Below are 9996 nucleotides of genomic sequence, written 5' to 3'. Positions count from 1 at the left end.
TACTTACAATGCTATAATATAATTTCTGAAGTGCAAGAAGTGGCAACATAGCTGCAGAACAGTGCAAAATGCAATGTGGCCGTGGGTCTCAAATATCCATTTTTGAACGGAGACAAATCAAGACCCGAAATTGATAGGGTAGGGCTTAGAGAGGTCGGTGAAGCTAGTGGTGGTGGTGGTTTGCCATGGGTGGCGGCGTAGAGGGCGGTTTTAGGACAAAAATGTCAAAATCGGATATGGAGATATATAGGCTTCACCGGTGATGGATCGGAGCTGGGGTTGGGTCCATTGGGTTGCTAGGAGGTCGAGAATGAAGTGGTGAAGAGATGGTGGCCGGAGGTGGCGCAAACTCAAAGGGTGTCGCGGCTTGGTGTGGTGCGTGGGGGCTATCAGCTGTGCGAGGGAGGCTGAGATTGGTGGGGTGGTGTCGCCGGCCGGTGGGGAAACTGATGGGAGGGGCGGTGTAGCGCACGGCGGCGCGGCGGCGGTGGGCTGGGAGAGGCGACTCGGACGCAAGGGGAAGGGGAGGGGGGCTGTCGCATGCTGGGGGGAAAAGGCAGGGCAAAGAAAAAGAGAAAAAAGAGAAGGAGAAGAAAGAATAGAAAGGGAAAAGAAAAAAGAGAAAAAGAAAAGTGAGGGAAAGAAATGAGGTCCAATCCCCACATCTTGGGTCACAAAAATGATCCAACGGAAATGATTTCAAAACAACATCTCAATTAAAATAATTTAAACGTAATGATAAAATAAAAATAAAATTATTTAAATCCAACAATCAACTAATTTAAAAGAAGAACAATTTAAATGCATCACAATAATAAATATTAAGAAAACATCTCAAATAAATTTTCACAATTTAAAGATCATAAAATAAACCATCTAAAAATATCCTATAAATTTAAAACAAGAGAATAAAGTTTTGAATTATTAAAAGTAATCCTTCAATAAAAATACACTAAAATACAGGGTGTTACACAATATCCACTAACTATGCTTATTTCCAGAATCTAGAATGTTTTATTGAAAGCAAACTTCTGGTGTTTGCAGGAATGGAAGGTAACACATCTCGAACTACAATCGTTATAGTTGTGTCAGCTATTGGTTCTCCATTACTGATTATAATCAGAATCTCCATCTTCTATTCAAGGGTGATCAGGAAAACAAGAGAGAAAGTTAAAAGTAAGTTCAACATTGATCCACCTTTCCTTCGTCTATGCAGTGCCCATAAATATTGTATATAACAAAAAGTCTCACATGCAGATAATTTTTGCTTGTCATCAAGTATGCAATGTCCAAAAATGCATTTTCTCCTTTTAATTAGTACTAAGCTATATATAATCCTAAAATGTTTACTGATGTCGTCAATTTTTGCTCTTATATATGACTTTAGAAAAATCGTGGCAATTTTTGCGATTTCATATTGTTTGGGAGGGAGAAGTTCTTACTCTTTATAACTTATATTCCAATAGTCCCAATCGCCCCATTCTCTACTAGTCCGATCCTTCTAGAATATGAGCCCAGATGTAACTTAGGTCTTGCTTGGCACGTTACAAATTAAATGAGTGATTTGGCCCGCGACTTTTAATAAAATTGATCCATCCATATCACTTAATACTATATGCACATTATATTTAATTGAATGACACTTCTGATCTAAGCAATGAAGAATAACATTTCAATGTATTATCTTGTTCCTTATGTGAAGCAACGTATGACATGAGTACTGTGGAATCATTGTGGTTTGACTTTGGCACAATTACAATGGCTACAAATAACTTTTTTGATGAAAATAAACTTGCAGAAGGTGGATTTGGTGTTGTTTACAAGGTGATCGATGACATTAATAAGATGAAAAGCATCTAAGAATTCTTCATGACATTACAGAGTATTGTATATTCTACATCATGAAGTATTTTCATTTTTTAGGGAATGCTTCAAAATGGACAAGAAATAGCTGTAAAAAGGCTATCTATGGATTCCGGACAAGGCCGAGATTCAGAGTTTGGGAATGAAGTTCTCTTAGTAGCAAGGCTCCAACATTGAAATTTGGTAAGGCTCTTAGGATTCTATTTGGAAGGAAACAAAAGGCTTCTAATCTATGAGTTCGTTCCTAATGCAAGCTGGATCGATTCATATTTGGTATGGTTACACCTATGCTCTTCAAGAATTTCAAGTTCTACTCAACTTTTTCTTTTTTAATTTAGTTTGTGTTCGACATGTATTTGTTTAACAAAATCAATTGTTGCATAACATGAAGATCCAACGAAGCGTATACAATTGGATTGGGAAAGGCGCTACAAAATTATAGAGGGCATTGCTCGAGGGCTCATTTATCTTCACGAAGATTCTCAGCTACGAATTAGTCATTGCAATCTCAAAGCCAGCAATATTTTGTTAGCTGAGCATATGAATCCGAAAATTTCTGATTTTGGCATAGCAAGATTGCTAGATCAAACTCCAGGGAATACAAGGAGAATCATTGGAACCTAGTAAGTACATATGTAGATTTAGGCTAGAGATAATAGTCATAACATCACAGTACAATTCATGTTTCTTAGAAAGAGCATGATGGAATTCATTGAAAGATTTGCCTTACAATCTCTCATTAAAATGATGAAATTTAATGAATTCTACTATATAAGTAGTATTATAGTGCATGTTATCATTCAAACAATACCAACACTATTGTTGTCCAAATGTAGTGGATATATGCCTCTAGAGTATGCTTTGCACGACAACTTTTCCACAAAGTCTGATATTTTTAGTTTTGGTGTGTTACTTTTGGAGATAGTGAGTGGGCAAAGCAACAGTTCTTTCCCCAATGAACAAAAATGGAGAAGGCCTTATAAGCTATGTATGTACATTAATTCTCCTTGTAAACATTTATTTCCATCTCAATTTGTGACTAATAATCATGCATATATATATGATATTGGCAAAATAAAATGATATATTCTCAAATTTGTAGGCATGGAAAATCTGGAGGGATGTGACACCTTCAAATCTTGTAGATTCCACACAGAGGGTTAATTCAACTGTTCACTTAATGAGATGCATCCATATTGGGTTACTCTGTGTTCAAGAAAATATAGCTGATAGACCTACAGTAGCTTCAATCGTTCTCATGCTTAGTAGCCACTTTATTACTCTAGCAGTATCCGCAAGACCTCCGTTTCTTATGTACAGTACTGGCAATGGACTAGACAAGTCGTCCGAATGTTCAGATCAATCTAGAAAAATCAGCCATGTCCAAGCATCAATAAATAATGTTTCAATTACTGAACATTAAGTTGTGACAGCAGCAAGATGGAACCCAGGCAATAGCAAGTGTTTGGAAGAAGTCTCGTCTTGGGATTTTTTTTGTTATTTGGTAAGTTTTTTTTTTTGAAACCGACAATTAATGACTTGGGTCAAACTAACAATCTCTTCCCAATAATCCTCCAGGTACCAAACCCCACACCTCCCCCTATTCCATCAAGAAATTATCACCAACGAGTCAACCTCAACAATCACATTAAGAATATGAAGAGATTTGCATAACTGTGAGCCATTAAGGAGCGCAAGTAACTCCACTTTATTATTTGAGCCAAAAACAATAGGAAAGGTGAATGCTTGCACAAGTCATCCTTGATCATTGCGAATAACTCCACCAATACTGCTAGAACCCGGGTTCCCAAGGCTACTACCATCCATATCCAATTTAAACCACCATGAGGCTTTGGCTTTTGTTTGTATTAGGAGTCTAGATGGAATCCAATAACATGATGATTATGCTTACTGTTGTGATCAGACTTGTTGAGACTTCTATATAATCACTATTTAGACTACTTAATTTTGGAACTTTTTGAAATAGGTAATATATGGAACATAGATGTGCAATCCTTGGCCATAACTCAAATTAATTCCTTTGGCTCATGAGTATGAGAGATGGGCTTAGGTTGCCTGGAAATAGTAATGATGTGTATGAATTAATTTAGGCCTTGTTTGAATTCAAAACTCAACTTTAGTTTTCATTGTCTTTGAAAATAAAACCTAAAATCTTGCTGTACCCAAACTCTCCATTCTTTAATTTACCAAATAAATACTAGAAAATATAGAAAGTAATAATTATATTGGCCACAAGATTAATCTTACCCATTGGATGTCTATATGACATGTTTGGCTATTAATCTTTTCATTTAACTCATTGATCTTGGAGGAGTTAATATTGGTATGGCCCAAACTAGGAGCCCAAGGACCATCATCCATAGAGGATAACTATTCAAAGGAGTCGTGTGGTCTAACGCAGGCCCCTACCACCCTGATTATTAGGAGGGATAAATCCTCACATTATGAATATGGACAATGTGGTGACTAGATAATTCTAAAACATCAGAGATAAGTCTTCTAATGGCTAAGCATTGTGCAAAGTTAATCAGTTTATGGTACTCATCCAATGTTCTCCATGCCTATATATAGGGGCAACAGGTAACTCTCGAATCATCTGATTGAGCATTCTTGAATTATTATCCCTCACTTATTGCAGATTTAAGCATCGAAGGTGTCACAGGCACACCCTGCCGCATACGTAATGATTTGCAAGTTAATGATCACAACCGGTGGTGGGACACGTCTTTTACAGTGGCATTGTCTGTGGGATTTTCTAATCTGTGATTTCAATTTTTCATTGGACATCAATGTGGTTCCCTCATGACCACCATGACATGTTCTCAAGTAACTCATGAACCGAAAGCAATGCCTGCAAACAAGAAAACAAGATTAGCAGTGACAAAAGAAATGCTGAAGATGGCATTAGAAGCCATGGACAACCTGTGGAAAGAGAACGAGAAACTAAAGCACCTTAAGAATGTGCTCAGTGATGCTACCATGCCCAGTCATAGTGAGCAGGGAGAAGGAAAAGCACATAGCAATGTGAGAGTGAATGCAGAGGATGTGGAAAAGAAGAAGCTACATGATGAGCTACGTAGCCTCGCTACCAAGTATGAGGAGATGGCGAAGATTATGGGAGGATCTTCCTCTGTGGAACAACTGTCGAGCTGCATGGTTTTGCCTTATAGCATGGAAGTAATGGTCGTACCACTCCCACCAAAGTTTAAAGTGCCATAGATAGAGATGTATGATGGGTCCAAGGACCCTGCAGATTACCTGAAGAACTTTAAGGCGCATATTACACTCCACAATTTCCTAGGAGAAATTGCTTGCAACTCTTTTCCCTTGACTTTGAGGGGAACGGCGAGAGGATGGTAGGTGCCCAACGGCGTACCTCCTGACTGTCAAACAAAGGGAAGAGTAGAGCCTAAAGACATACCTCACATACTTTAATGAAGAAAGGTTGACAGAAGATGACCAAGACGAGAAGATTACTCTAGCTGCCCTATTAGGCAGGATTTAGTCATGCAGCCCATTCATGGTTGAGTTGGCTAAAAAGACCCTCTCTACCTTGAGAGAGTTTATGGATAGGGCGGATAACTTTGTCAACATTATAAGCTCTTGTAGAACCAAGGAAAGAAGAGCCAAAGGTGGAATGCGAATATAGTTTGGGGGACAAGAAAACTATACTGAACCACCAAGAAAAGAGGCGCGAAAAAGGTGAACAACAGTATAACAACTGGCTTATTGACAATAATTTGAATGTGCAAGTAAAGAAATAATCAGAAAGAAAATATCGCCAGCCCAGAACTGACAGGTGCTATTGATCAAACGAACTCACACTAGACAGAGGATTGCACACCATAAAGAAAAAGGTGACCGAACTGGTGAGCACTAAAGAGCTTAAGTGAATGGTCCCAGAGCGAGCAAAGCTCAAATGACGATTTGAGAGAGGACACAATCCACGTAGAAGCAGCAGCCCGGATAGGCCGCACCCATTGAGGGAAGGCGCCCGTAATAATGACAGGGACAAGGCACCTCAGAATAATGATATGGACAAGGCGGCCCTTGGAAAAATTAGGACAATAGAAGGTGGATTCATCGTGGTGGCGCATCCTTGTCTAGCAAGAGGGCACACACCCAAAAGGCTAGATAGGAAGAAATTTATGTAATGGATTGGTCACCCAAGCACCAAAAGCTTGACACCTCTATAGCTATCTCTTTAAGATTATGAAGGAGTATTGTACCCTCATGATGATGAGTAAGTAGTAATCCCCTTGGTCGCTAATTACACTACCAGGTCCATCCTCATTGACAATGGGAGCACAACAAACATATTATTTTGGGAGGCTTTCATAAAGATGGGCATAGACGCCACTAAGTTGAGACCCTCTCCGACACTGTTGAAGGCCTTCTTTGGAGATTTGATCCAACTAGTGGGCACCATTACCTTCCCAGTCACGATTGGAAGAGGGATGCGTACTACACCCACCATGACCCATTTTTTTGGTTGTAAAGGCGCCCTACTCGTATAATGCTATACTAGGGTGACCAACACTGAACAATCTCAGGGCAGTTATGTCCATGTACCACCTTAAGTTGGAGTTCAGAACTAAAGGTGGAGTGAGAGAAGCACGAGGTGAGCAAGCTCTAGCACGAGAATGTTATGTGCTGAAACTAAGAAGCAAAAGGGGAGAAGTATGCACTATCACATGCAACAATGACCAAGCCACCCAGGAGGGCGGCCATGGTACATTGCCCCCACCCCCCACAGTCCTTCTAGATAGGGGCGTAGAGGTGAGGGATGAGCAAAACCTATAGCAAGTAGAGGCAAATGAGCCATTGGAGATCGTAACATTATACCAGATCGCCCCAATGAAATAACGCAGATTGGGACTCAAATTCTCCCAGAAGACCGAGAGATCCTAAAGCAACTATTAGTAGAGCACCTGGTTGTATTCTCCTGGAGTCACGAAGATATGCGTGGGATCAAATACAAAATTATCGAACACCAACTATGCGTGGATCCCAGGCACAAGAAGGTACGTTAAAAGATAAGATTGTTTAGCATGGAGAAATATATAGCCATCGTGAGGAAGTAGAACACCTGCTCATCGCAGGGTTCATCAGGGAAGCCATTACTCCAAATGGGTATCCAACGGGATTCTAGTGAAAAAGCAAATGAAAAGTTATAAATGTCCGTGGACTTTACCGATCTAAATAAAACCAGCCCAAAAGATAGCTTCCCCTACCATGAATCAATCTCATCGTAGATGCCACTGCGGAGCACAAGGTGTTGAACCTTATGAACATTAAATCATGCTATAACCAAATCTAAATGCACCCAACAGACGAAGAGAAAACCTCATTTATCACAAACCGTGGGTTGTATTGCTACGAAGTCTTGCCATTTGGCTAGAAGAACGTGGGGGCAACCTACCAAAGGCTGGTCAACCAAATGTTTAAAAAGTAAATTGGATGGACTATGGAAGTTTATGTGGATGACCTGTTGGTCAAAAGCAAATAGCTCACCCAACATCTGGCTGACCTAATAGAAGCGTTCACAGTATTACATAGTCCAATGAAGAGCACAATGTAGAGGATGGTGAGAGATGCCTAGGGCATAGTCCAATGAAGAGCACAATGAAGAGGATGGTGAGAGATGCCTAGGGAACCATCTTGCTCCAACTCCCAAGTCCTCATCAATATTGTCTCCATTGATCACATATTCCATTTATGATGCGTATTTGTCATATTAATTGGTCATTTTTGCAATTAAATGGGGGTATTCAACTGTTCTGAAATGACCTTCACCTGGGAAGCCGCCAAAGAACCTAAACGACAAACAACGACTAGTGAAAAGAGTAGCAGCCTTGAACAAATTTTGTATCTAGATCCAAAGACAAATGTCTCCCCTTCTTTAGGGTAATACAGAAGGTACACCCATGGACCGAGGAGTGTGACAAAGCTTTCCAAAAGTTGAAGTAGCATTTAACCAATTTGCCACTCTGGAGGCAATCTGTAGAAGGAGACGTACTCTATATGTATCTAGCGGTGTCCCCCACATTCTTTCAATCATCCTTATTAAGGAAGAAAGGGCAGCACAACTACCCTATATTACATAAGTCGCACCTTAAGGGGAATATAAATTAGATATCCATGAGTAGAGATGTTGGTGTTTGCCTTGATGATAGCATTGGGGAGGTTGCGCCCATACTTCCAGGCCCACTCAATTAGTCTGGTGGTCAATTGAGCTTAGTGAGTTCGACATCGAGTACTTGCCAAGAATAGTCGTGAAAGGGAAAGCGTTGGTGGACTTTGTTCTCGAGTTCTCAGGTTTCCCACCATAAGTGGTTGCCACCCCGACAAGAAAGCCATGGATCCATTTTATGGATGGCTCCTTTTGTCATGTTGGCAGAGGGGTAGGAATTCACATAATTAGCGATGATGGGTACACTATCTCTACATGGTGAGGCTCAAATTCAAAACTACCAACAATGAAGTAGAATAGAGGCACTTGTAGCAGGGCTTTCAGTGGTCGAAGCATTGGGGGTGACCAAGGTAGAGGTGAAGTCAGACTCACAGGTAATAGTTAACCAAGTGTTAGGAACAAACGCTACCAAGGAAGAAAACTTGAAAAAATACTTGACTCAAGTGCTCACGACCGATTTTACTATTGTAGCATAGCACAAGTGCTTAGAGAAAAGAACACAGTGGTGGACAGGCTAGCACATATAGCCTTGGGGATGGAGGACTCCCCCTTCCCCTGGAAAGTCGAGAGGAGAGTAATAGAAGTCTCAGTGATAGGACCAGAAGTTTAAGTGGTAGGCGGCAACAACCCTGAGTAGGTCGATGATATTATCAAGTACTTGGATGTAGGTGAACTCCCCGAGGGGAAAAGGAGGCAAGAAAGATAAGAAGAAGGGCGACGAGATTCGTAAGGGTCGATGTTTATTTTTGGAATTAAATTGTAGCTTGGGCCTTAATTAGTTTACTAATAATTTGTAAAATGTTTTAATTGGGCCTAGTCTCGTTTTATTATAGTACAATAATTATACTTTTAGAGAAATGTTTTAGAATTAATATATTAGTTGGAGGAGTTAATTGATATCAATGAAATTTATGAAATAGTGATATTTTAGAGTTAAGAGAAATTTTAGGTTTTGAGATATTAAAATAAGTATTTCAGGTGTACTTATGAAATAACTGTTCAATTGGAGATTTATTCAAGTTACATGAATTTTCTATAGGCGACGATTGATATTTGTTTGACACTGTTGTAAAGATATTCTGAAAACTCTTGCTTTGTTGAAAAGTGGATTTTTCTTTGGATTTTCGTTTTTACTCATTTTTCTCTCTATGGGCAATTAGGGCATTCTCTTTGGCCACTGATGGTGGCACAAGTCGGCCTTCCTTTGCCGTCCTGGTGTCTACTGTCTCGCAATCCATCCCCGAGATGGTGCTGGCGCTCCGGCCTCTGAAGATGGTTGATGGTGAGGTTTATTTTCAGTTCTCCAAGGAAGAAATCGCACATTCTGCAGAACCATTCTGTTACTCAGTTGTTCTCAAATTCTTGAAGCAGTGTCCTTCGTTGGACACCATTCATGCCTTCATTCACAACCACTAGGGTCTCTTGGCCACACGGGTGGTTTCTTCCATGCGGTGTCCTCATAATGTTTTTATTCATATGGCAAATGAAGCCGATTTTACTAAAGCTTTGTCGTGGGATGTTTGTGAAATCAATGGAATTTTTTATCATGTTATTCGTTGATCACAAGAATTTAATGAGGACGAAGAGCCCTCTAGGATACCGGTATCGATTTCTCTTCCAATCGTGAAGCTTTTCTAAATATTATTATGGCTCCTATTGGGACTTTCATACGTCGTGATAATCCAACTTGTTGCGCTATGAGAACGGACGGTGCAAGATTGTGTGTGGAAGTTGATGCTGCGAAGATACCACTGACTCACTTCTAGATTGGGGCATCGGGTTTGCCTTCTAGTAGGAAGCAAGTGATTGTCTATGAAATGCTCCCTACCTGCAATTGCAAAATGCAAGGTCATAACTCGCAGACGTGCAGAGCAGGAAAAACTGAGAAGAATGGGAATATTCGGGTATGGAAGAAAGGG

General features: G+C 40.2%; 1 pseudogene; it reads left to right on the top strand.

The window, feature by feature from the left end:
• The first annotated feature begins 1758 nt into the window (after positions 1 to 1758).
• Positions 1759 to 4650, top strand: LOC121260127 (annotated as a pseudogene).
• Positions 4651 to 9996: the final 5346 nt, after the last annotated feature.

Source organism: Juglans microcarpa x Juglans regia, chromosome 4D, assembly GCF_004785595.1.
Source record: "Juglans microcarpa x Juglans regia isolate MS1-56 chromosome 4D, Jm3101_v1.0, whole genome shotgun sequence".
NCBI lineage: Eukaryota > Viridiplantae > Streptophyta > Magnoliopsida > Fagales > Juglandaceae > Juglans > Juglans microcarpa x Juglans regia.
This window is presented reverse-complemented; position numbering and strand designations above follow the sequence as displayed.